The sequence below is a fragment of the Pseudophryne corroboree genome, chromosome 4, assembly GCF_028390025.1.
Source record: "Pseudophryne corroboree isolate aPseCor3 chromosome 4, aPseCor3.hap2, whole genome shotgun sequence".
Classification (NCBI taxonomy): domain Eukaryota; kingdom Metazoa; phylum Chordata; class Amphibia; order Anura; family Myobatrachidae; genus Pseudophryne; species Pseudophryne corroboree.
In genome coordinates, this window is record NC_086447.1 from 730,182,668 (window position 1) to 730,210,259 (window position 27,592).

General features: G+C 45.2%; 1 long non-coding RNA gene across 1 annotated transcript in view; it reads right to left on the minus strand.

Moving 5' to 3' along the window:
* Positions 1 to 27,592, minus strand: part of LOC134911725 (uncharacterized) — a 150,890-nt gene that overhangs the window by 31,662 nt on the left and 91,636 nt on the right. Inside the window, exon 3 of the long non-coding RNA XR_010176799.1 lies at positions 6,134 to 6,213. This is a non-coding gene — a long non-coding RNA (uncharacterized LOC134911725). The remainder of the gene's footprint in view (positions 1 to 6,133; positions 6,214 to 27,592) is intronic.

Sequence of the window (27,592 nt, forward strand, 5' to 3'; positions counted from 1 at the left end):
GGCCTCTGAAGTAGATTTCTTGTGGGGGTAGTGATAACATGTGTCCTCTGGAATGGCTTTTGCAAATTGAAGTGAGCAGTGACCCTTCAGTGATTCAGAGCCTGAATATGCTGTATATTAGTTGATTAATGCAAGAAGTCCGTTATTTTTTGCTCAGAGAACAGAGGTGAATGATGTCTAAGTGAGGGGTTGGATGGAGTCAAATATAGGTTGTATTCCACAGTACCTTGTCTGGGATGTCCAATGCAGAGCACAGTAGATTCCAAACTGAAGGACTTCTCAGTGGAGAGTTGCAGAGGTTTCAATCCAGTGTGCATCTCAGCGCAGGAATGCAATCCGTTGGTTTTGATGAGATGTCCGCGTAGAGCAGAGCCGGATTAAGGGGGTGCCCCGGGGGTCAGTACCCCGGGCCCCCCTGTTTTAAGGGGTCCCCCGGCCAAAGCTCTGCACCGATCTACAGGTTGCCGGGGCAGGAGGGATCCACGCTGTGCATGCGGCTTCCTCCCCCCTCCTCTCGGGCAGCACGGTCTGGGACTGAGTCAAGCAATCTCCAGCCTTCGCTGCTGCCAGGAGAGATGCTGCTGGCGGCAGAGGCTGGAGATTGCTTGACTCAGTCCCCGACCGTGCTGCCCGAGAGGAGGGGGGAGGAAGCCGCATGCACAGCCGCACTCCTCCCCCGGCAGCGTGGATCCCTCATACCCCGGCAGCCTGGTGTCTTCTCTTCTCCCCCTGCTGCAGCGCGGCTCCCGTTGCCTGTGACCGCGGGAGGTGAGCAGCGGGGTGGAGGGGGGAACTGTGGGGGCTGGTGGTCCACTGGCGGGCCCTGCTGTCTTTGGTGCCACGGACCCCCCAAGGGCTTAATCCGGCCCTGGCGTAGAGTAGTACAAGTTAAAGGTAAGTCCTTTGATATTTATGATGATTTATAGGTCAGTTGTGGTGAATTTCAGCTGTTTTATGGAGATGATCAGGAGCATGCGAAAGGTGAGGCAGCCATCTTGGTAATATAATATATTGTTCCATTTACACAGTCCAACTTTCCAAATACAGGGAGGTTGCCTGTCTGTTACTTTATGCAAATGCTGCCTTAAGCCCTTCCCTGGTGTACATGTGTGCGTCTGAATGTGCAAGGACTGGGACGCCCCGTGTCTGCGTCCACAGGTGCCGAAGTACTGAATAGTGCGTCTTAAGATGCACCATTGCTCGCACCATTGCAAATTGCACAAGCCCTATGGCTGCAGTTTCTCCATCCACACATGGCCTCCTATGTGTGCATACACTCTGTATAACGCATGTGCCGTAGGAGTTTTTAGGGACAACTACTGAATATGGCCATATAAAATCAAAATCCAAAAGGTAAGTCAAACAAAACAAAAGTTTTTCTGTATAATTCACTGAAACCTTGAATAAAGTGTACATAGTACTCGTGTCTCTAATTGGGATTAGAAGAATACATTTCGGGGCCATTTATTAATAGTGCCCTATGTATATGAAAACGATAAATAGTATGGGATATATAATTATTATGTTATGATTCATTTTTCCTATATGATGTCTATGTAACAAAAAATGATGTCACTACCATAAGAAAAGCCTTTAATGATGCTAAAAATCAAAAATTTACTTTGGCAGATTAGGGGTATGATATACAGTATTGATGCTAAAGAAAAAAGATACAGCTCAAGTCCATGAACATATGTCTGGTCAGGTAGATATAAATCACCAGTCTTGAAGGAGATAAAGTGGATTTATCCTTTAAATTACAGTACAGCTTTTCCAAACACATTTAGCAGAGAAGCGCTTTATGTTATTTTACGGAACAGGATGTTTGCAAGGAAATAGAATATTTGCAGGATGGAATATCTGAAAATCCACTTTATTTACTATTTAGTTTTGCCCGTGGTGCATAAAGTTCAGATTAGAAGACTGTTCCTTGCATCAATTTACCCACAGATGCGGAATCCTTGAGAGCGTTTACAACTCTCCTGGCTGGTGGCTCGAATAAAGCACCAGTTTTTGTACTACTCTATTTAAAATACAATTAGATTATTCATGTTTTACCCATATTTTGTAAGTAAGGACCAGTGACGTGCGGTGAGGTCAATGGCTGGTGAGGCACTGGCAAATAACAGTGTCGGAATTACACCAACGTACAGTGTATGAACCCGATGTTTATGTGGGCATTATACAAAGGTACAACAGTATCTACTGTATACAAAGGCTGTGCCTAGGGAGGGCAATCCCAGGCATATTTTTCAATCCCGGGATACCCGGGATTGGCTAGGGTAATAAAAGGAATAAGAAATACTCACTCTCCTCAGGTCCAGCTGTCGGCGAGTCTGGTCGGTGGTGCTGTCAGCAGGTTCGGGCGGCAGTGCTGTCAGCAAGTCTGGGCTGCAGGCGGCGGGTGACCTCTAACATCACATCACACTATGCAGTGCGCACAAATGGGGGCAGGGGGAGATGGACAGCATCTGAGCCATATGCTGTACCAGCTCAGACACTGCCCAGCATTAAATAAAAGCATTGGCCTGAATCCCATTATTGGAAGCTCATACCACACGGTATGAGACGAAATTCACATTATAGCACACAGAATGAGCCGAAATTCACATGATACCACATGGTTTGAGCCGAAATTCACATTATACCACATGGTATGAGCCGAAATTCACATTATAGCACACGGTATGAGCCGAAATTCACATTTTAGCACACAGAATGAGCCGAAATTCATATTGTAGCACACGGTGTGAGCCAAAATTAACATTATAGCACACAGTATGAGCCGAAATTCACATTATAGCACACAGAATGAGCTGAAATTCACATTATACCACATGGTATGAGCCGAAATTCACATTATAGCACAAAGAATGAGCCAAAATTCACATTATACCACATGGTATGAGCCGAAATTCACATTATAGCACACAGAATGAGCCAAAATTCACATTATACCACACGGTATGAGCCGAAATTCACATTATAGCACACAGAATGAGCCAAAAATCACATTATAGCACACAGAATGAGCCGAAATTCACATTATACCACACGGTATGAGCCGAAATTCACATTATAGCACACGGTATGAGCCGAAATTTACATTATGCCACATGGAATGAGACAAAATTCATGGAGAGTGACAGCAGGGACATAGGGACAGGGAGAGTGACAGAGAGACAGCAAGGGCATGCAGCAGCGTTCGTCTCTGCACATGCTGAGGGCCGCCCAGCATATGTTTGGCCTCCTCCCGATGCGTCCGCAATTTAATTCTAGAGTGACGTCACGCAGCCGTCCCTAAAATGGTCCCAGTCCACCCCCGTTCGCCTCGCTGCTGCTCCAAACGCCCACCGCTGTTAATCACACTGCATTGTGTATACCTGAGCAGCCACTGTGCAGTCGCTGCGCATGTGCAATTTGTGCCATGAGCAAACTGCGCTGCGAACCGCTATTGCGGCCAGGTCTGAATGACCCCCTATATTTTTTACATTTACATCATACTGGATGGGGAACTAGATATATAAACATAGACTCTAATTAAAACTTACTGTACACGTGCATCCAGGAAGACAGCGGGCTGCAGGGGACGTCAGACAACTGAAGCATCCATGAACGAGATTCATCTCTGGCAGCAGCAGGGAGTCTTGTATAGTGGAGGGAGGGGAGGTGGAGATCAGAGGGAGCAGCAGCTACAGGACACAGAGCTGCACAAGCCGCAAGTCTTTGGTGAAAGGGGCGGAGCCTAATGCTGAGTGGGTGGGGCTTAAATCACAGCTGTGGAATGCAGCATGAAAATGCCAGAAACCCCCCTGCGTGTGACACAGAGGAGGGTCCAGTGTGTGAGCACCCTCATCTCTCCTGTCACACTGGCTGCTGCCACACACCCAGCCTCCTCCTGCACTTCGGGACTCGCACTGTACAGCTGGCCTGCTTCCCACCATAGCAGGCAGAAACAATGTGTAAGATATATATGAGAACCGAGGATCAACACTGTGACAGCTGGCTGCAGTCACAGCTCAGCTCTGCCCAATCACATCTGCTTCCCAGACAGGGGCGTGCCTTGATGTGGGCTGAAGGCACGTCCCTGTCACTGAGAGGCAGATGTGCTAGTGCTGCTTAGCCTCACTTTTTTCAATGGGCTTTTCCAGCCTGCAGCTTGGCCCCGCCTCTTGCCCACCCCCAGCCTTAGCTAGCTTTCTGTTATCAGCGTGAGGCACGGCTCTCGCTGCCTCCCATCAACTCTTGGTTGTGTTTTCTCAGCAGAAATAGTACAGAAAAATACAAAGCAGAAATCTATAACACAGAATCTGTGTTATAAATAGCTTCTTTGTATTATTTTAATCTCTATGACAGGGGAGGCACTGCCTCCCCTGCCTCCCCAACTGCACGTCCCTGGTAAGGACACTGGAGTGAAGAGAGAATCCTAAAAATGCTACACTGTTCACTAGATATCATGGTATAAATATAAAAGTATATGGGGAAAGTGTGTCGGACTGGGGCATGAAGGCCCCCCGGGGGGGATGCAGTTAAAGGGGCCCATACATAGGGGTGTGGCCAGCCTACAAAGGGGGTGTGGCCAGCCTTCACAGAGGCTTGAAATACACAATAGTTTAGTGAAGTGTAATGCAACATATCTACCATGTACAATACAAGTGCACAGTCTAGAACCTGATCCCTAGAGGAAGGAATGGACACTCAGGCAGTGGGGCCGACCGGTGGTTGCCCTGGTACCCCTGTGGACCAGTCCAACCCTGTGGGGAACAGATAGGAAGCATAACAAAGGGTCTGATTCAAGTCCGTTTGAAAGCTTACCGCAAAAGGAAATGTGTGGTAGCCTTGGACTTTTATTCCCAGAAGAATTCAATTACAAACCCTTTTCCTTGCGCCTTATAATTGCGGTTAATGTGTGCTAACGCATAAGTCTCTATGGGTTAATGCATTCATGGCACCCGTGATAAGGGCACTTACTGCAGACATCTGTTCGAGCCTCCCTCAAGCTTCAACAGAAATATGTATTAAATTCAGCCTTATCGTAGACTGCCGCAGGCTGTAATTGAATAGCACCAGTCACTGCATTAATGCGCGATTAATTCATACTTTACTACTTTTATGGTCTCCTCTCCAGGAGAAGCCCGGAGAGGAGACGCTGCAGGATACATGGGTGTGCGGGCAGGCTGTCCTGTCACTAAGCCCCGCCTCGTCCATGGGTGGAGGCGAGGCTATATACATTTATGTAATTCTGCCCCATCCCCTCTATACAGAGACAGGAATCCGGGGGGAGGGGAGCATTTGGGGATCCAGGAGTGCGCCAGGTGAGGGGGGCAAGTGTGAGCGGCGCTGAATGGCGGATGTGGCGGAGGCAGGTTGATGCTGAAAGAAGCCCATAGACTTCTGTAGGGTAACGCCAGCAAAACCTGGTGTTACCCCCTGCATTGGTAAGCGGGCAGACGGGGCTTAGTACATATGAAAATACTGTAAATACCCAGAAAACAGGGTTTTTAACCACATTTTTTCTTTAGTAAAATTGACAGCTCAATACATAGTGATACAGAACTCCATTTGACATAATTTTCGCTCATGTTTAGAATTATGACAAAACCTTTGAACGGGATGAAAAGTATCCACATGTGGTTTAAATAATAATAAATAAAAAAAAAAAAAATAAATAAAAAATATATATATATATATATATATATATATATATATATATAAAACTGGAATATTTCCAATACCCCCATAAAACCAGTTACAGATTTAGAATGCCCAATACAATTTGGGAAGCTATTTCATCTATCCGCTAAACTTTCTGTGAACTAATGGTGGTGATACATTTTATCTCACATTTCTGCTAAAGCTACTATCTATTATAAATATGTAGTCTCTATACTCCGTCAGCCCACAGGATATTCTTGCCTATATATTTAGTGTCAGGAGTTGGTGGGTTTTAGCAAACATGCAATAAAGGACTCTATACTCAAATTGAGCACTGTGTCCCCACCACGTCCCTATATTATTAATGGTACTTGTCAGTAGTTCAGTTTGAGCAGCACACTTTGTAAGATTATCATACACTTCTACATTAGTTAGCAAGTAGTAAAACAGCACTAAAATACCAAAAGACTTGATTCACCTTCAGGTGGACAGCGTGTTGAGGATACTCTGGGTTTATGTTCATTCGGCTGGAACTCTAGTTCAAGAATTGGTTTCGTTCTGTGGAACAAAAAGGGTACAATTTAGGAGTACTGTCACATTGATGGGTTTCAGCTATACAGTCTGCACTTGACAAAAAAGTGGCTGTCTGTGCATGTGTGTGCACCTATGATGTTGTGAGTGATTCTGGCACTAACGCCAATTTGTTCCTGGAGAAGCGTTACTGGGTAGTGTTATTTTCTGGAAACAATCAACCTTCCACTATGTCTTCCTGGATTGTGAGAGGAAACTGGAATGCATGTACATGGGGAGAAACTTCAAACTCCCCACATATAAAGCTCCGGTCGTAATCCAACCAATTACCTCACTGTTGTTAGGCAGCAATGCTAACCATCCTGCTGCAGTGGTGCCCACTTAAATACATGCAATTGTGCCTTTTTAGTGAACACATTTTACATCCATATTGGGGAGCAAATATATCCAGCACTGCAACAGAGCCAACTTGTTTAAGTCACCCATATGTTTTATTGTTACACAAACTAGAACCAATAAACCTAGAAATAATGACGCAGACAACTGTATAAATTGGAAAAATGGAGGTCACAGCCAGATTTATTAAATTCGAATCAGAATTGAAAATATTACTCACCGGTGGCGAAAAAGCAGTGTCAACTCGGCCATGGCTTAAAACTTTTGAATCTTTAAACAAATGGGGCGGAGTTCCACCCCTTGTGCAATCCATCCTGGGTAGAACCATCTCCCCTTAATTAGCACAGTGCTGGTCCCTCCATAAGATGGTTACCTGGTCCTCCCCTGAGGTAGTGACTGACTCGCCTTTTCTCAAAGGGGAAATGCTAGCCAAGCTCTGCTGCGCTAAATTGAGCCGCCGAATAGCACTGCTTTCCGCCAAATTCGAAGGCTCTAGACTACGAAAACCGCCACCACAAACCTAAAACCTCAAACCTCCTTTAAACACTTTAATAAGGCTGTGACAAATAACTCCAAACCACTCTCAGATAAGTGCACTCCATCTAACCTATAGAAATCTTGCTTCTCGTAACGCAAATCTGGGTGTTTAACAGGTTGTGGCATTGAGTTTCCTTCTCACTTTATCTAAAGCCGCTCCCCCTTGGGTGCCCCTCCAAATCTATGCGGTACCACTTCTGACCATACTACCTTAACCAAAGGCCAATGCTCCTTGATTAGCTGAAAATCCTTTTTTTATGGCGTTACTAAGCTCTATACCTTTACACGTACCTAAATCATTACCTCCTAAATGTATCAACAAACAATCGGGGCACCCCATTTTTCTTCAAAGTCCCAGAGCACACTTAATAAGTTGCTCCATCTCCTTCTCCTTAAACCTATCCACCTCACTTCAAAGGGGAACGACTTGGACATCCTGTGCCTACTGGCCCAATAAACGTATGAGTGACCTACAATCCACACCCGGCTTGATAATGTCAAAAAACCTGTAGAAAGAACAGCAAAACAAAGAAAATTTTATTCAATATTACTTAATATTTAACGAAACTGCTAAAGAAACAGGGAAGGATAAAAACTTAGTTGTTTAGGCGACCCAGATGGAGGTCAACACCAAACCTCAAAAATGTTGTGAGGAAAAAGGTGAAAAGAACTCCAATCCCCCTTTAACGGCGGGTGGCTTATGGCCCTGGGATTCCCAAGCAACAAACTCGCAGGACGCCTACTACTAATGCAACTTATCGCTCCTAATATATCCCTTATAAACATCCGACTTCCACCGCCCTAACCTTTTAATATCTTCACTGGAAGAACCTGTCAATGCCGCGCAAGTCGCTGCACCTATCCTAAAAGAATGGGTCCCATAACTCTCCAGCGGAAGGTCCAAAGCTATCAAACACATATTGAAAACACTTGTAAATTGAAATTTAGATAAAGGCTTAAGATCCTTATGAACTAACCACTGCTCTCCCCCTTTCGGACGAATCAGATCATAAGCCTCTGCTAATCTTACGGGGCAAATGCTCGGCTCCGTATGCATAGAAACAGAAATCCATTTACATCTCCCTACTTGATCCGTTTTGGAACGGTGTATTTTAATAAGCAGCTTATTATCCTTCAGCACTAAATTATTTAATAAATAATAATATGCCTGAATCCAATGAACTTTTGCTTTTTGCCACTAACTCACCTAAACTTAAAGCGCCGAAAAAAGCTATAGCAAATGCTAAACTAAAAAGGGCCACCTCAAATTCCCCTAATGCAATATCTGACACGGCAATAATAAAATCCTTCAATAACTCAATGTCGATTGGTCTACACGCATCGCTTACACCTGCTTGTTCCTTAGCCCAAACCCCTCAAAGCCTTTGATAAAATAAAAGATTTAGTTGGGTCTAACGACCCTTCCAAACGCAAAAAATATGAAATTCCTGCTAAAGCACCCGACATAGCTGCTTTAGAACGGCCCCTCTCATGCCATAACCATACAAACTCTAACAGCATCGTGCATACTGTACTCTTACCCCTACCTCCAGAATTCAAGTACGCCTGCTAATCATTCCAAGCTGCAGAATATGATCTCAAAGTTCCCGGGGCCAATGCATTCAATGCTAAAGCTTTCATACCGGTTTGATGATCTGCCATACAAATTCAGGACATGATAAACCTTCCACTTTTGCTGCTGGGGCTAATGCTTTAAATCTATCCCATTGAAAAGGAGACAAAGCATCTGCTATCTCGTTCTCAAACCCAGGTACATGCCTAGCATTCAAATCTATATTTAACTGTAAACACCTAAAGGTCAAATGCCGTACCAACCTCAAAGCATGCGAACACGAAGATTTTTGATTATTGATCACTTGAACCACCCCTAAATTATCACACCAGAATAAAATCCTCTGATTCCTGAGCCTAAAACCCCATATCTCAACTGTGACAATGATTGGAAAAAGATCAAGCAAAAGCGTACTATCAGTAAGCTTCCTTGTGCGCCACTCCTCAAGCCAAACTTCGGTGCACCATTCTCCTTCAAAATAAGCACCAACACCTAACAAACCTGAGCATCTGTGAAAATCTGCAGCTCACGATTACACAATTCTTCGTGCAACCAAATACGTACCCATTAAACTCACTCAAACATTTTAACCAAACCTTACAATCTTCTTTCAAATCCAATGAAATCTGAATAAAATGGTGTGACTTCTTAATCCCTGCTGTGGCTCTCTCCAACCTACGACTAAAAATCCTACCCATTGGAATGACCCTGCACGAAAAATTCAATAACCCAAGTAGTAACTGTACTTGCTTCAACGTCATCTTTTTTGCGGAAATAACATTTTCGAACAAACTCCTTAAATGATTCACTTTTCTGCTGGCAATCTATAAAGGCCTGCCTCAGTATCGATTTCTATGCCCAGATAAGATAAACGGGTCACAGGCCCCTCTGTTTTATCTTTAGCTATCAGTACTCCCATAACTAAAAAAAAAGAGCTTGAACCGAAAAAAGTTATTCCTGGCAAACTGAGCTACCCTCGGGACCTGCCAACAAGAAGTCATCCAAATAATGGGCGACTCCCAACTGACCGATGCCTGCTCGCACACACCATTGCAGAAATGAACTAAAACATTCAAAATAAGAACACGAAACTGAACAGCCCATAGGCAAACACCTATCTACATAAAATTGACCATCCAGCTTGAAACCCATATACTTATACGAATCAGGATGCAGCGGCAACAGTCTAAAAGCTGATTCTATATCCACTTTTGCTAACAGCGCTCCCGAACCAAAACCTTTAACCATATCCACAGCTTCTTCAAAAGACTGATATTTTACGCTACACAAAGAAGGGTCAAGTGCCTCGTTTATTGAGCCCCCTTCTGGATAGGAAAGGTGCTGAATTATCCTAAATTTTCCCGGCTCCTTCTTTGGAACTACACCCAATGGTGAAACACCAAATTCAGCTAGTGGTGGACTTTCAAAAGGGCCACACATACGCCCTAAAGCAACTTCAGCTGCAATCTTTGCTCTTCCTATCTCTGGGAAATCTCTTGCTGATTTTAGGTTTCTTCTGGCCAAAACTATAACTGGCCTAACTACAGGTAGATTAAAACCGAATTTAAAACCTTGTAATAAAAATGCCGCCTCCTCCCTAAGAGGATAGCGGTCCAACCACCATTCTAAAACTTCTAAAATCACTGGTGACTCCGCTTTATCTAAGAACGGTTCTCTGTTCACCTCTACCCGCTGACTGAACTGCGGGTCTGTTGCAGTCCTTAGCTGGGTGATTTCCTCCACACAGCATACAGACGTGTTCCCCTATTACATTGCGCATTATTAAACACGTATCATTTTCCTCTTCCTGCCGTGTTAAAACCTGGTCTGACCTGAAAGGGCTGCCTTCTACCCGTCTGTTCCGTTAAATCCTATTGCTCTGAGTCACTTCTAACCATACCTCTACATCTTTAAAACCCAAACTCAAAATTTTTTGGCCATCCTGCTTTTTCCTGAATAACTCATCATACTGCCTCCAAACATTGTGCCTCGCCGTAAGATACATATTATGTACCAAATGGAAATACTTCAGAAAATTCATACAATGTGATGGACAAGACTCTATATAGCAGGCCGCAAATATATAAATCCTGACAGCCAGGCCCGCAGCACCGAGGGAGAGGGAGGCGGGTGAACGCTCACCGCTGCCTCCGGCTGAGCAGAGCAGGCGCTGGGGACCGCGTGACCGGCTCCCCTCACAGCGTAACGCCGCGCTACCCTCACCGCCAGAGTGGCAGCGGCTGCAGTGAGAGGCTTAGACGCCTCGACCAAATGGCGGGGAGGGGGTGCACTGCGGCGGGGGCGAGGCATAACAAAAACTGTTCTAATGTAATGGCAGTTGATAATGAATACCTCAGAACAAAACACAGCAATTTAAAAACTTTGACTAAATTAATATAATTATTAATGAAAATAATTGAAAAAAAAGCAGCTAACTGACAATGGGCCTAATTCTGAGTTGATCGCAGCAGGAACTATGGGGGTAATTCTGAGTTGATCGCAGCAGGATTTTTGTTAGCAGTTGGGCAAAACTATGTGCACTGCAGGAGAGGCAGATATAACATCTGCAGAGAGAGTTAGATTTGGGTGTGGTGAGTTCAATCTGCAATCTAAATTGCAGTGTAAAAATAAAGCAGCCAGTATTTACCCTGCACAGAAACAAAATAACCCACCCAAATCTAACTCTCTCTGCAAATGTTATATCTGCCTCCCCTGCAGTGCACATGGGCCCTCATTCCGAGTTGATCGCTCGCAAGGCGAATTTAGCAGAGTTGCTCACGCTAAGCCTCCGCCTACTGGGAGTGTATCTTAGCTTCTTAAAATTGCGAACGAAGTATTCGCAATTTTGCGATTAGCACACGTCTTAGCAGTTTCAGAGTAGCTTCATACTTACTCGGCATCTGCGATCAGTTCTGTGCTTGTCGGTCCTGGTTTGACGTCACAAACACACCCAGCGTTCGCCCAGACACTCCTCCGTTTCTCCAGCCACTCCTGCGTTTTTTCCGGAAACGGCAGCGTTTTCATCCACACGCCCATAAAACGCCGTGTTTCCGCCCAGTAACACCCATTTCCTGTCAATCACACTACGATCGCCGGAGCGAAGAAAAAGCCGTGAGTAAAAATTAGAGATGAGCGCCTGAAATTTTTCGGGTTTTGTGTTTTGGTTTTGGGTTCGGTTCCGCGGCCGTGTTTTGGGTTCGAACGCGTTTTGGCAAAACCTCACCGAATTTTTTTTGTCGGATTCGGGTGTGTTTTGGATTCGGGTGTTTTTTTAAAAAAACACTAAAAAACAGCTTAAATCATAGAATTTGGGGGTCATTTTGATCCCAAAGTATTATTAACCTCAAAAACCATAATTTACACTCATTTTCAGTCTATTCTGAATACCTCACACCTCACAATATTATTTTTAGTCCTAAAATTTGCACCGAGGTCGCTGTGTGAGTAAGATAAGCGACCCTAGTGGCCGACACAAACACCGGGCCCATCTAGGAGTGGCACTGCAGTGTCACGCAGGATGTCCCTTCCAAAAAACCCTCCCCAAACAGCACATGACGCAAAGAAAAAAAGAGGCGCAATGAGGTAGCTGTGTGAGTAAGATTAGCGACCCTAGTGGCCGACACAAACACCGGGCCCATCTAGGAGTGGCACTGCAGTGTCACGCAGGATGGCCCTTCCAAAAAACCCTCCCCAAACAGCACATGACGCAAAGAAAAAAAGAGGCGCAATGAGGTAGCTGTGTGAGTAGGATTAGCGACCCTAGTGGCCGACACAAACACCGGGCCCATCTAGGAGTGGCACTGCAATGTCACGCAGGATGTCCCTTCCAAAAAACCCTCCCCAAACAGCACATGACGCAAAGAAAAAAAGAGGCGCAATGAGGTAGCTGTGTGAGTAAGATTAGCGACCCTAGTGGCCGACACAAACACCGGGCCCATCTAGGAGTGGCACTGCAGTGTCACGCAGGATGTCCCTTCCAAAAAACCCTCCCCAAACAGCACATGACGCAAAGAAAAAAAGAGGCGCAATGAGGTAGCTGACTGTGTGAGTAAGATTAGCGACCCTAGTGGCCGACACAAACACCGGGCCCATTTAGGAGTGGCACTGCAGTGTCACGCAGGATGTCCCTTCCAAAAAACCCTCCCCAATCAGCACATGATGCAAAGAAAAAGAAAAGAAAAAAGAGGTGCAAGATGGAATTGTCCTTGGGCCCTCCCACCCACCCTTATGTTGTATAAACAGGACATGCACACTTTAACCAACCCATCATTTCAGTGACAGGGTCTGCCACACGACTGTGACTGATATGACGGGTTGGTTTGGACCCCCCCCAAAAAAGAAGCAATTAATCTCTCCTTGCACAAACTGGCTCTACAGAGGCAAGATGTCCACCTCATCATCACCCTCCGATATATCACCGTGTACATCCCCCTCCTCACAGATTATCAATTCGTCCCCACTGGAATCCACCATCTCAGCTCCCTGTGTACTTTGTGGAGGCAATTGCTGCTGGTCAATGTCTCCGCGGAGGAATTGATTATAATTCATTTCAATGAACATCATCTTCTCCACATTTTCTGGATGTAACCTCGTACGCCGATTGCTGACAAGGTGAGCGGCGGCACTAAACACTCTTTCGGAGTACACACTTGTGGGAGGGCAACTTAGGTAGAATAAAGCCAGTTTGTGCAAGGGCCTCCAAATTGCCTCTTTTTCCTGCCAGTATAAGTACGGACTGTGTGACGTGCCTACTTGGATGCGGTCACTCATATAATCCTCCACCATTCTATCAATGTTGAGAGAATCATATGCAGTGACAGTAGACGACATGTCCGTAATCGTTGTCAGGTCCTTCAGTCCGGACCAGATGTCAGCATCAGCAGTCGCTCCAGACTGCCCTGCATCACCGCCAGCGGGTGGGCTCGGAATTCTGAGCCTTTTCCTCGCACCCCCAGTTGCGGGAGAATGTGAAGGAGGAGATGTTGACAGGTCGCGTTCCGCTTGACTTGACAATTTTGTCACCAGCAGGTCTTTCAACCCCAGCAGACTTGTGTCTGCCGGAAAGAGAGATCCAAGGTAGGCTTTAAATCTAGGATCGAGCACGGTGGCCAAAATGTAGTGCTCTGATTTCAACAGATTGACCACCCGTGAATCCTTGTTAAGCGAATTAAGGGCTCCATCCACAAGTCCCACATGCCTAGCGGAATCGCTCCGTGTTAGCTCCTCCTTCAATGTCTCCAGCTTCTTCTGCAAAAGCCTGATGAGGGGAATGACCTGACTCAGGCTGGCAGTGTCTGAACTGACTTCACGTGTGGCAAGTTCAAAGGGCATCAGAACCTTGCACAACGTTGAAATCATTCTCCACTGCGCCTGAGACAGGTGCATTCCACCTACTATATCGTGCTCAATTGTATAGGCTTGAATGGCCTTTTGCTGCTCCTCCAACCTCTGAAGCATATAGAGGGTTGAATTCCACCTCGTTACCACTTCTTGCTTCAGATGATGGCAGGGCAGGTTCAGTAGTTTTTGGTGGTGCTCCAGTCTTCTGTACGTGGTGCCTGTACGCCGAAAGTGTCCCGCAATTCTTCTGGCCACCGACAGCATCTCTTGCACACCCCTGTCGTTTTTTAAAAAATTCTGCACCACCAAATTCAAAGTATGTGCAAAACATGGGACGTGCTGGAATTTGCCCATATTTAATGCACACACAATATTGCTGGCGTTGTCCGATGCCACAAATCCACAGGAGAGTCCAATTGGGGTAAGCCATTCCGCGATGATCTTCCTCAGTTGCCGTAAGAGGTTTTCAGCTGTGTGCGTATTCTGGAAAGCGGTGATACAAAGCGTAGCCTGCCTAGGAAAGAGTTGGCATTTGCGAGATGCTGCTACTGGTGCCGCCGCTGCTGTTCTTGCGGCGGGAGTCCATACATCTACCCAGTGGGCTGTCACAGTCATATAGTCCTGACCCTGCCCTGCTCCACTTGTCCACATGTCCGTGGTTAAGTGGACATTGGGTACAACTGCATTTTTTAGGACACTGGTGAGTCTTTTTCTGACGTCCGTGTACATTCTCGGTATCGCCTGCCTAGAGAAGTGGAACCTAGATGGTATTTGGTAACGGGGGCACACTGCCTCAATAAATTGTCTAGTTCCCTGTGAACTAACGGCGGATACCGGACGCACGTCTAACACCAACATAGTTGTCAAGGCCTCAGTTATCCGCTTTGCAGCAGGATGACTGCTGTGATATTTCATCTTCCTCGCAAAGGACTGTTGAACAGTCAATTGCTTACTGGAAGTAGTACAAGTGGGCTTACGACTTCCCCTCTGGGATGACCATCGACTCCCAGCAGCAACAACAGCAGCGCCAGCAGCAGTAGGCGTTACACGCAAGGATGCATCGGAGGAATCCCAGGCAGGAGAGGAATCGTCAGAATTGCCAGTGACATGGCCTGCAGGACTATTGGCATTCCTGGGGAAGGAGGAAATTGACACTGAGGGAGTTGGTGGGGTGGTTTGCGTGAGCTTGGTTACAAGAGGAAGGGATTTACTGGTCAGTGGACTGCTTCCGCTGTCACCCAAAGTTTTTGAACTTGTCACTGACTTATTATGAATGCGCTGCAGGTGACGTATAAGGGAGGATGTTCCGAGGTGGTTAACGTCCTTACCCCTACTTATTACAGCTTGACAAAGGGAACACACGGCTTGACACCTGTTGTCCGCATTTCTGGTGAAATACCTCCACACCGAAGAGCTGATTTTTTTGGTATTTTCACCTGGCATGTCAACGGCCATATTCCTCCCACGGACAACAGGTGTCTCCCCGGGTGCCTGACTTAAACAAACCACCTCACCATCAGAATCCTCCTGGTCAATTTCCTCCCCAGCGCCAGCAACACCCATATCCTCCTCATCCTGGTGTACTTCAACACTGACATCTTCAATCTGACTATCAGGAACTGGACTGCGGGTGCTCCTTCCAGCACTTGCAGGGGGCGTGCAAATGGTGGAAGGCGCATGCTCTTCACGTCCAGTGTTGGGAAGGTCAGGCATCGCAACCGACACAATTGGACTCTCCTTGTGGATTTGGGATTTCGAAGAATGCACAGTTCTTTGCTGTGCTGCTTTTGCCAGCTTGAGTCTTTTCATTTTTCTAGCGAGAGGCTGAGTGCTTCCATCCTCATGTGAAGCTGAACCACTAGCCATGAACATAGGCCAGGGCCTCAGCCGTTCCTTGCCACTCCGTGTCGTAAATGGCATATTGGCAAGTTTACGCTTCTCCTCCGACAATTTTATTTTAGGTTTTGGAGTCCTTTTTTTTCTGATATTTGGTGTTTTGGATTTGACATGCTCTGTACTATGACATTGGGCATCGGCCTTGGCAGACGACGTTGCTGGCATTTCATCGTCTCGGCCATGACTAGTGGCAGCAGCTTCAGCACGAGGTGGAAGTGGATCTTGATCTTTCCCTAATTTTGGAACCTCAACATTTTTGTTCTCCATATTTTAATAGGCACAACTAAAAGGCACCTCAGGTAAACAATGGAGATGGATACTAGTATACAATTATGGACTGCCTGCCGAGTGCAGACACAGAGGTAGCCACAGCCGTGAACTACCGTACTGTACTGTGTCTGCTGCTAATATAGACTGGTTGATAAAGAGATGTCTATGTAACTATGTATGTATAAAGAAGAAAGAAAAAAAAACCACGGTTAGGTGGTATACAATTATGGACGGACTGCCTGCCGAGTGCAGACACAGAGGTAGCCACAGCCGTGAACTACCGTACTGTACTGTGTCTGCTGCTAATATAGACTGGTTGATAAAGAGATGTCGTAATAGTATGTATGTATAAAGAAGAAAAAAAAACCACGGTTAGGTGGTATATACAATTATGGACGGGCTGCCGAGTGCCGACACAGAGGTAGCCACAGCCGTGAACTACCGCACTGTACTGTGTCTGCTGCTAATATATAGACTGGTTGATAAAGAGATAGTATACTCGTAACTAGTATGTATGTATAAAGAAAGAAAAAAAAACCACGGTTAGGTGGTATATACAATTATGGACGGGCTGCCGAGTGCCGACACAGAGGTAGCCACAGCCGTGAACTACCGTACTGTACTGTGTCTGCTGCTAATATAGACTGGTTGATAAAGAGATGTCTATGTAACTATGTATGTATAAAGAAGAAAGAAAAAAAAACCACGGTTAGGTGGTATACAATTATGGACGGACTGCCTGCCGAGTGCAGACACAGAGGTAGCCACAGCCGTGAACTACCGTACTGTACTGTGTCTGCTGCTAATATAGACTGGTTGATAAAGAGATGTCTATGTAACTATGTATGTATAAAGAAGAAAGAAAAAAAAACCACGGTTAGGTGGTATACAATTATGGACGGACTGCCTGCCGAGTGCAGACACAGAGGTAGCCACAGCCGTGAACTACCGTACTGTACTGTGTCTGCTGCTAATATAGACTGGTTGATAAAGAGATGTCGTAGTAGTATGTATGTATAAAGAAGAAAAAAAAACCACGGTTAGGTGGTATATACAATTATGGACGGGCTGCCGAGTGCCGACACAGAGGTAGCCACAGCCGTGAACTACCGCACTGTACTGTGTCTGCTGCTAATATATAGACTGGTTGATAAAGAGATAGTATACTCGTAACTAGTATGTATGTATAAAGAAAGAAAAAAAAACCACGGTTAGGTGGTATATACAATTATGGACGGGCTGCCGAGTGCCGACACAGAGGTAGCCACAGCCGTGAACTACCGAACTGTACTGTGTCTGCTGCTAATATAGACTGGTTGATAAAGAGATAGTATACTCGTAACTAGTATGTATGTATAAAGAAAGAAAAAAAAACCACGGTTAGGTGGTATATACAATTATGGACGGGCTGCCGAGTGCCGACACAGAGGTAGCCACAGCCGTGAACTACCGCACTGTACTGTGTCTGCTGCTAATATAGACTGGTTGATAAAGAGATAGTATACTCGTAACTAGTATGACTATAAAGAAAGAAAAAAAAACCACGGTTAGGTGGTATATACAATTATGGACGGGCTGCCGAGTGCCGACACAGAGGTAGCCACAGCCGTGAACTACCGCACTGTACTGTGTCTGCTGCTAATATATAGACTGGTTGATAAAGAGATAGTATACTCGTAACTAGTATGTATGTATAAAGAAAGAAAAAAAAACCACGGTTAGGTGGTATATACAATTATGGACGGGCTGCCGAGTGCCGACACAGAGGTAGCCACAGCCGTGAACTACCGCACTGTACTGTGTCTGCTGCTAATATAGACTGGTTGATAAAGAGATAGTATACTCGTAACTAGTATGTATGTATAAAGAAAGAAAAAAAAACCACGGTTAGGTGGTATATACAATTATGGACGGGCTGCCGAGTGCCGACACAGAGGTAGCCACAGCCGTGAACTACCGCACTGTACTGTGTCTGCTGCTAATATATAGACTGGTTGATAAAGAGATAGTATACTCGTAACTAGTATGTATGTATAAAGAAAGAAAAAAAAACCACGGTTAGGTGGTATATACAATTATGGACGGGCTGCCGAGTGCCGACACAGAGGTAGCCACAGCCGTGAACTACCGCACTGTACTGTGTCTGCTGCTAATATATAGACTGGTTGATAAAGAGATAGTATACTCGTAACTAGTATGTATGTATAAAGAAAGAAAAAAAACCACGGTTAGGTGGTATATACAATTATGGACGGGCTGCCGAGTGCCGACACAGAGGTAGCCACAGCCGTGAACTACCGCACTGTACTGTGTCTGCTGCTAATATATAGACTGGTTGATAAAGAGATAGTATACTCGTAACTAGTATGTATGTATAAAGAAAGAAAAAAAAACCACGGTTAGGTGGTATATACAATTATGGACGGGCTGCCGAGTGCCGACACAGAGGTAGCCACAGCCGTGAACTACCGCACTGTACTGTGTCTGCTGCTAATATAGACTGGTTGATAAAGAGATAGTATACTCGTAACTAGTATGTATGTATAAAGAAAGAAAAAAAACCACGGTTAGGTGGTATATACAATTATGGACGGGCTGCCGAGTGCCGACACAGAGGTAGCCACAGCCGTGAACTACCGCACTGTACTGTGTCTGCTGCTAATATAGACTGGTTGATAAAGAGATAGTATACTCGTAACTAGTATGACTATAAAGAAAGAAAAAAAAACCACGGTTAGGTGGTATATACAATTATGGACGGGCTGCCGAGTGCCGACACAGAGGTAGCCACAGCCGTGAACTACCGCACTGTACTGTGTCTGCTGCTAATATAGACTGGTTGATAAAGAGATAGTATACTACTAATATTATATATACTGGTGGTCAGGTCACTGGTCACTAGTCACACTGGCAGTGGCACTCCTGCAGCAAAAGTGTGCACTGTTTAATTTTAATATAATATTATGTACTCCTGGCTCCTGCTATAACCTATAACTGGCACTGCAGTGCTCCCCAGTCTCCCCCACAATTATAAGCTGTGTGAGCTGAGCACAGTCAGATATATATATACATTGATGCAGCACACTGGGCTGAGCAGTGCACACAGATATGGTATGTGACTGAGTCACTGTGTGTATCGTTTTTTTCAGGCAGAGAACGGATATATTAAATAAAACAAACAACTGCACTGTCTGGTGGTCACTGTGGTCGTCAGTCACTAAACTCTGCACTCTCTTCTACAGTATCACAGCCTCAGGTCAATCTCTCTCTCTCTCTCTCAACCCTAATCTAAATGGAGAGGACGCCAGCCACGTCCTCTCCCTATCAATCTCAATGCATGTGTGAAAATGGCGGCGACGCGCGGCTCCTTATATAGAATCCGAGTCTCGCGATAGAATCCGAGCCTCGCGAGAATCCGACAGCGTCATGATGACGTTCGGGCGCGCTCGGGTTAACCGAGCAAGGCGGGAAGATCCGAGTCGCTCGGACCCGTGAAAAAAAACATGAAGTTCGGGCGGGTTCGGATTCAGAGAAACCGAACCCGCTCATCTCTAGTAAAAATACTATCTTCATAGCAAATTTACTTGGCGCAGTCGCAGTGCAAACATTGCGCATGCGTACTAAGCAGAAAAACGCTGCGATGCGAAGAAATTTACCGAGCGAACAACTCGGAATGAGGGCCATGGTTTTGCCCAACTGCTAAAAAATTTCCTGCTGCGATCAACTTGTTATTACCCCCTATGTTAGCAGTTGGGCAAAACCATGGCCCTCATTCCGAGTTGTTCACTCGTTATTTTTCTTCGCATCGGTGCGATTTTCCGCTAACTGCGCATGCGCAATGTTCGCACTGCGGCTGCGTCAAGTAAATTTGCTAAGAAGTTTGGTATTTTACTCACGGCATTACGAGGTTTTTTCTTCGTTCTGGTGATCGGAGTGTGATTGACAGGAAGTGGGTGTTTCTGGGCGGAAACTGACCGTTTTATGGGTGTGTGTGAAAAAACGCTGCCGTTTCTGGGAAAAACGCGGGAGTGGCTGGAGAAACGGGGGAGTGTCTGGGCGAACGCTGGGTGTGTTTGTGACGTCAAACCAGGAACGAAACTGACTGAACTGATCGCAGTGGCAGAGTAAGTGTCGAGCTACTCAGAAACTGCTAAGAAATTTCTCTTCGCAATTTTGAGAATCTTTCGTTCGCAATTCTGCTAAGCTAAGATTCACTCCCAGTAGGCGGCGGCTTAGCGTGTGCAATGCTGCTAAAAGCAGCTTGCGAGCGAACAACTCGGAATGAGGGCCTATGTGCACTGCAGGGGAGGCAGATATAACATGTGCAGAGAGAGTTAGATTTGGGTGGGGTGTATTCAAACTGAAATCTAAATTGCAGTGTAAAAATAAAGCAGTCAGTATTTACTCTGCACAGAAACAAAATAACCCACCCAAATCTAACTCTCTCTGCACATGTTATATCTGCCCACCCTGCAATGCATATGGTTTTGCCCAATTGCTAACAAACTTGCTGCTGCGATCAAATCAGAATTACCCCCAATATACCTATATTAAAGATAAAAGAACAAAAAACCTAAACTATATAAGACAATGGCCCTCATTCCGAGTTGTTCGCTCGCTAGCTACTTTTAGCAGCATTGCACATGCTAGGCCACCGCCCTCTGGGAGTGTATCTTATCATAGCAGAAGTGCTAACGAAAGATTAGCAATTCTGCTATTATTAGCAGACTTGCTAACGAAAGCAATTTCCTTGCAGTTTCTGAGTAGCTCCAGACCTACTCCTAAATTGCGATCACCTCATTCCGTTTAGTTCCTGGTTTGACGTCATAAACACGCCGTGCATTCGGCCAGCCACTCCTCCGTTTCTCCAGCCACTCCTCCGTTTCTCCAGCCACTCCTCCGATTTTACCTGGCACGCCTGCGTTTTTTAGCACTCTCCCTGAAAACGCCCAGTTTCCGCCCAGAAACACCCACTTCCTGTCAATCACACTACGATCAGCAGAGCAATTGAAAAGCTTCTTTCGCCCGTGAGTAAAATAGCATAGTTTTGTGTAAAATTGCTTAGCGCGTGCGCAGAACTGCCGGATTTTAGCCTATTAGCAATTCTGCTAAATTAGCAGCGAGCGAACAACTCGGAATGAGGGCCAATATTGAGAACCCTGCAGAGTGATACCAGATACTTTACCAGTCCTGGGATCACAAAATGGCAAGAGGAATTTGAATTCCTCAGCCCTTACTTAAATAAACTAATATAACTCACCTACCTAGCCCCTTCTCATTGGATAACTATTTGATTGACAAATGTCAACGACTTACGACATATCAACTAATATCAACACAAAAACCAGATCTATCTAGCTTAGTTACATAAACAAACAGGGTGCTTATATTCACTCTATCCTACGCAGTCTCTCGTTCCTTTTTATCATTATTAAACCTATATTGTATATCCTATGCATTTTAATAAAATGATGGTATGTTTTACAGCAGATTATAGATTTTATAAATCTTGCACTGCACATTATGGATGCATGGTTCATTATGGTTGCATGTGTGGAAAATCCAAGAAAGAAATTCACACCTCACAAGAAGATGCTGGCTTGCTATCCCCTCGTTGCGGAGCTAAGTAAAAATTGGGAAACCAGTGGATTCACAGGTGGTAGTATCCTCAGCTCTGCCAGTAACTACCATCACGTCTCTGAAAGAACTGACGGATAAGCGTGTGCAGGGCAGTTTAAAGGGGATTTACACTCTAGCAGGTGCTGTGCATCGGCCCACCATTGCAGCGACATGGGCTGCAGAGGCTATTGAAGCGTGGGCTCAGGAGTTGGAAGCCGAGATGCCTTCCAACACTTCTGATCATGCTAGACAATGCTTATCGTATATTGTCACAGCTTCTCATTACATTAAAGAGGCGGCTTCTGATGCCGGTATTCTGGTGGCCAAGACTTCTACTAACGTCCATACTGGCTCGCCGGATTCTATGGTTGCGGTCCTTGTCCATGGATCTGGACTCTAAGAAAACCCTGGAGGTACTCCCTTTTAAGGGAGACATCCTTTTCGGAAAAGACCTCAACAAGATAGTGGCTAACTTAGCTTCTGCTAAAACAGCTTGTCTACCTAGGACTGCTCCTTCGGTACCGAAGGCTAAGAGTACTTCCTTTCGCTCCTTTCGTCCTTCAGGGAAAGCAAAGGGTCAGGCGTACCCGAAACAGGCTCGCACTTCCAAACCCAATAAGCCCATACCCAAACGGGCCTGGGCTGCCCGTCAGCCTGCTTCCAAGACTGACAAGCCTGCCGCATGATGGGGCGGGCCTCCCTCTGGGGGATCCCAGGGTGGGTGGCCGACTTCTAGGGTATACCCAGGAATGGTTGAAGACCACTTCCGATGCCTGGGTACAGAAAGTCGTCACTCGAGGTAACTCCGTATCCTTCAAAAATCGTCCCTCTCATCGATTTTGCCTGACAGACGTCCCTTCAGATCAGGTGAAGGCAAAAACTCTTTATTCGGTGGTACAGTCCCTTCTGGACACAGGAGTGGTAGTACAGGTGCCTCTGGCTCAGAGAGGTAAGGGGTACTATTAATCGCTGTTCCTAGTCCCGAAACTGAATTGGTCATCCCGGCCCATTCTCAACCTCAAGTCCTTGAACAAATTTGTGAGGGTCTCCAAGTTTCGTATGAAAACTCTTCGCTCTATTGTTCTGGCATTGGAACCTGGGGATTATATGGTCTCCCTGGACATACAGGATGCTTACCTGCATATTCCCATTGCAATGTCGCGTCAGCAATACCTGACACCTGAGGTTTGCGGTTGGCAACCTCCATTACCAATTTCGGACGTTACCTTTTGGTTTGATCACGGCTCCACGAGTCTTCACCAAGGTCATGGCGGTAATGACAGCTGTGCTCCGCCATCAAGGGGTCAGGATCCTACCGTACCTGGACAACTTGTTGATCCTGGCAAATTCCCCAGAAATTGTCCTACGCCATCTGGATCTGACTATCCAGTTTCTGCAAACTCACGGGTGGCTCATCAACTGGAAGAAATCTTCCCTGGTCCCTGCTCAGAGCATGGTGCACCTGGGGGCATTGTTGGACACTCACGACCAGTGGTTGTTCTTGTCTCAGGAGAAAGTCCTGAAGCTTCAGGACAGGATTCGATGCTTCCTATCTCATCCGCAAGTGTCGATACATTTGGCAATGCAAGTGCTAGGTCTTATGGTGTCGGCTTTCGACATAGTGGAGTACGCTCAATTCCATTTCCGCCCTCTGCAGAAGCTGATTCTTGCCAAGTGGGATGGCCTGCCTCACCGGATCAGGTCTCAAATGATCTCCTTGTCTCCGAAGGTCCGTATGTCACTGAGTTGGTGGCTTCAGGACCAACGATTGAGCAGGGGTCGTCCCTTTTGGATCTCCAACTGGGTCCTTCTGACGACGGACGCTAGTCTGAGAGGTTGGGGTGCGGTGTTGGAGCAACACTCCCTTCAGGGTCAGTGGACCAAGGAGGAGTCTCTCCTCCCAATAAACATTCTGGAATTGCGGGCGGTGTTAAACTCACTGAACTTGGCCCGGCATTTAATACAGAACAGACCTGTTCAAGTACAGTCGGACAATGCCACCACGGTGGCATACATCAATCATCAGGGCGGCACTCGAAGCCGCATGGCAATGAGGGAAGTATCAAGGATTCTTCACTGGGTGGAATGCCATCTGCCAGCCATATTGGCAGTATTCATAATTCTGCACTTGAGTGAGGACCCCACATTTATTGCTGTGTGACAGATGTTTGCTTTGTCATTCTAAACCAAGCCCTGTATCATTTGTATTTTAATGGTTCATGTAGGTGACTTTAAAATTCCTTTTTTCTACTATTTCATAAACCTATTCATTTAGTTTTTTCCTTTTTTTTAATAGTTTTAATTAAATTATAATTCTAAACATATGAGTTCAAATGTAGAGTTGAACGTATGGCCATTTACTGAGCGGATTTTGTATGTTATCACACTGCATGTAATTATGTTTACACAAGTTAAGTACACATCTCAGTAACATGTGAGATTGAATTGGTGTAATGGGCTGTAGCTGGACATTCTCACATAGATGATGTTCCCTGAGGATGAGTCAATGGAATTGCTGGCTGTGCAGAGCGGTCCCTAAGCATAAATATGCCTGTTCCCACATGTAGCTTTTATTCCAAGGATAGGTCTGGAGCAAGCGCGCACCTATAATGATGATGGCTATGACAAGGCTCAAGCATACAGCTTGGGGTGATCTTGCTGCAGAGATGTGTTCATCATAGGCAACGTGTGACATATTTAAGAGACAGTTTGGGTTCAGCTCTGCCTCAACCCCACTATGTATATATTCAGTATTTTGGAATTATTATTTTTTTAATCAATTATGAAGTTTAGCAGTTGGCAAAATGAAGAATCACATAGAAGACAATACCCTCACCCTCATGGCAATTAGGACATAAGAGAACTGGTTAATTCTGTGTCAGATAAAGTTCATGTGATTTTATCTATTGTACGGGCATTTATTTATTTTGTATGTCTTATTAAATGGTATAATTATGTTACACTACGTTTCATGAAATGGTATAGTTGTGTTACTCTATTGTGTTTGCTCACTATCTACTGTATCTGTCTTTCTATCTACAGTATATATATATATATATATATATATATATATAAATAAATAAATATATATATATAATAGAGATGAGCGGGTTCGGTTTCTCGGAAACCGAACCCCCCCGAACTTCACGCTTTTTACACGGGTCCGAGGCAGACTCGGATCTTCCCGCCTTGCTCGGCTAACCCGAGCGCGCCCGAACGTCATCATCCCGCTGTCGGATTCTCGCGAGGCTCGTATTCTATCGCGAGACTCGGATTCTATATAAGGAGCCGCGCGTCGCCGCCATTTTCACACGTGCATTGAGATTCATAGGGAGAGGACGTGGCTGGCGTCCTCTCCGTTTAGAGTAGAGTAGAGAGTCTAGAGACACTTGATTTACTAATTTTGGGGAGCATATTAGGACGGAGTACTACTTGCTGATAGTGTGACCAGTGACCACCAGTTTAATTAATCCGTTCTCTGCCTGAAAAAAAACGATACACAGTGTGACATAGTCACATACCATATCTGTGCTCAGCCTCAGTGTGCCCTCAGTGTGCTGCATCATCTATGTAATACTGTATATCTGACTGTGCTGAGTGCTCACTGCTCACACAGCTTAATTGTGGGGGAGACTGGGGAGCAGTTATAGCAGGAGTACATATTTTAACAGTGCACACTTTTGCTGCCAGAGTGCCACTGCCAGTGCCAGTGTGACTGACCAGTGACCACTGACCACCAGTATATTGTGATCGTCGTGTGGTGTTTTTATTCTATAAACGCATTCTGCTGACAGTGTCCAGTATATACGTATATAATATATACCTGTCCGGCTGCAGTAGTGATATATATATATTTTTTATATCATTATCATCCAGTCTATATTAGCAGCAGACGCAGTACGGTAGTCCACGGCTGTAGCTACCTCTGTGTCGGCAGTCGCTCGTCCATCCATAATTGTATACCACCTACCTGTGGTGTTTTTTTTTTTTTCTATCTTCTTGATACTAGTAGTTTACTTTAGGAGTCTGCAGTGCTGAGCTGACAGTGTCCAGCAGGTCCGTCATTATATAATATATACCTGTCCGGCTGCAGTAGTGATATATATATATATTTTTTATATCATTATCATCCAGTCTATATTAGCAGCAGACGCAGTACGGTAGTCCACGGCTGTAGCTACCTCTGTGTCGGCAGTCGCTAGTCCATCCATAATTGTATACCACCTACCTGTGGTGTTTTTTTTTTTTCTATCTTCTTGATACTACTAGTAGCTTACTTTAGGAGTCTGCAGTGCTGAGCTGACAGTGTCCAGCAGGTCCGTCATTATATAATATATACCTGTCCTGCTGCAGTAGTGATATATATATATTTTATATCATTATCATCCAGTCTATATTAGCAGCAGACGCAGTACGGTAGTCCACGGCTGTAGCTACCTCTGTGTCGGCAGTCGCTCGTCCATCCATAATTGTATACCACCTACCTGTGGTGTTTTTTTTTTTTTCTATCTTCTTGATACTACTAGTAGCTTACTTTAGGAGTCTGCAGTGCTGAGCTGACAGTGTCCAGCAGGTCCGTCATTATATAATATATACCTCTCCTGCTGCAGTAGTGATATATATATATATATTTTTTATATCATTATCATCCAGTCTATATTAGCAGCAGACGCAGTACGGTAGTCCACGGCTGTAGCTACCTCTGTGTCGGCAGTCGCTCGTCCATCCATAATTGTATACCACCTACCTGTGGTGTTTTTTTTTCTTCTATCTTCTTGATACTAGTAGCTTACTTTAGGAGTCTGCACTGCAGTGCTGAGCTGACAGTGTCCAGCAGGTCCGTCATTATATAATATATACCTGTCCGGCTGCAGTAGTGATATATATATATATTTTTTATATCATTATCATCCAGTCTATATTAGCAGCAGACGCAGTACGGTAGTCCACGGCTGTAGCTACCTCTGTGTCGGCAGTCGCTAGTCCATCCATAATTGTATACCACCTACCTGTGGTGTTTTTTTTTCTATCTTCTTGATACTACTAGTAGCTTACTTTAGGAGTCTGCAGTGCTGAGCTGACAGTGTCCAGCAGGTCCGTCATTATATAATATATACCTGTCCTGCTGCAGTAGTGATATATATATATATTTTTTATATCATTATCATCCAGTCTATATTAGCAGCAGACGCAGTACGGTAGTCCACGGCTGTAGCTACATCTGTGTCGGCAGTCGCTCGTCCATCCATAATTGTATACCACCTACCTGTGGTGTTTTTTTTTCTTCTATCTTCTTGATACTAGTAGCTTACTTTAGGAGTCTGCACTGCAGTGCTGAGCTGACAGTGTCCAGCAGGTCCGTCATTATATAATATATACCTGTCCGGCTGCAGTAGTGATATATATATATATATATTTATATCATTATCATCCAGTCTATATTAGCAGCAGACGCAGTACGGTAGTCCACGGCTGTAGCTACCTCTGTGTCGGCAGTCGCTCGTCAATCCATAAGTATACTAGTATCCATCCATCTCCATTGTTTACCTGAGGTGCCTTTTAGTTGTGCCTATTAAAATATGGAGAACAAAAATGTTGAGGTTCCAAAAATAGGGAAAGATCAAGATCCACTTCCACCTCGTGCTGAAGCTGCTGCCACTAGTCATGGCCGAGACGATGAAATGCCAGCAACGTCGTCTGCCAAGGCCGATGCCCAATGTCATAGTACAGAGCATGTCAAATCCAAAACACCAAATATCAGTAAAAAAAGGACTC